This window comes from Arvicanthis niloticus, chromosome 25, assembly GCF_011762505.2.
Source record: "Arvicanthis niloticus isolate mArvNil1 chromosome 25, mArvNil1.pat.X, whole genome shotgun sequence".
In the NCBI taxonomy this organism is placed as follows: Eukaryota; Metazoa; Chordata; class Mammalia; order Rodentia; family Muridae; genus Arvicanthis; species Arvicanthis niloticus.
Genome location: NC_133433.1, coordinates 644,964 through 645,916, shown reverse-complemented (window position 1 = coordinate 645,916; position 953 = coordinate 644,964). Strand labels below are relative to the sequence as shown.

Here is a 953-nt window from a genome sequence, read left to right as displayed (position 1 = left end):
CAAGAACAAAGGGCAAACCAACTCCTGAAACGAGCAAGGCGGTCATACTGACTGGAGGACTGGAGAACGGACAGGTCATTTAGCTGGAGAGCTTCTGAGTTAGTAGCAAATGAACTTCTTTGAAGGTAGAGGAATCCTCGTGTCATTTCTGACTGTAAGAGTATCAGTGTGAGCGTCTCTCTCTGGAATTGTCCTGTACATCTCAAGAGGCAAAGTCTCCACTTTCCTACACAGGACCCATCTTCTGTCTCAGCCAACTCTCAACGGAGGGGCGACTAGAACAATACCATTTTCGCGGACAAAGAGCATGGAGATATTTCATTTTCTAGATTAATATATCTCTTCATGTGTTTCTTCATCAATCTCTATCGTCGTCACAGTTTCTATGTCTCCCAGGATCATACTTAAATGTTGATCGTAAGCATGTAATCTGCCTCAAAGCTGTCGGTCATTTCTCATTTTTACATAATTCACTCATCCAAGCTGAGCCTGGTAAGATCCAGGGATTCCTCTACGGTATTGGTGGTCTGTTGCTGATCTACGTCATCCGCCATGTTTTTCCAATCATTTTCTTTTATTGTTGTGCTTAGACCTCCAGCACAGTGCTAACTATTAACAAGAGTAGATGTCTTTGTCTTGTTCTTACCCATAATCCTTCTCTTTTAGGTATGATGTTTATTTCACATTTCTATTGTTTACTCTGCATGTGTTGAAGAAATATTTAACATTCATCTCTATTTGAAAATCTCCACATATCCTATTCACATACTTGTTCCAATTTTGCTACCCACACTATATTAGCCTTAGAAATGCTCTAAAGCTCCCACTTTACATGTTGGATACCTCCAAATTCTTAACTGACCTGGTTTCATGAAAAATGTTTTTTTTTTAACCATGATACAATAATGATTTTAGTTCTTAACTTTTGTTTATGTTGTACATCCTAGAATACA

At 38.8% G+C, this 953-nt stretch overlaps 1 pseudogene; it reads right to left on the bottom strand.

Moving 5' to 3' along the window:
- Positions 1 to 249: 249 nt before the first annotated feature.
- LOC143438367 (U6 snRNA-associated Sm-like protein LSm3 pseudogene) lies at positions 250 to 554 on the bottom strand (annotated as a pseudogene).
- Positions 555 to 953: the final 399 nt, after the last annotated feature.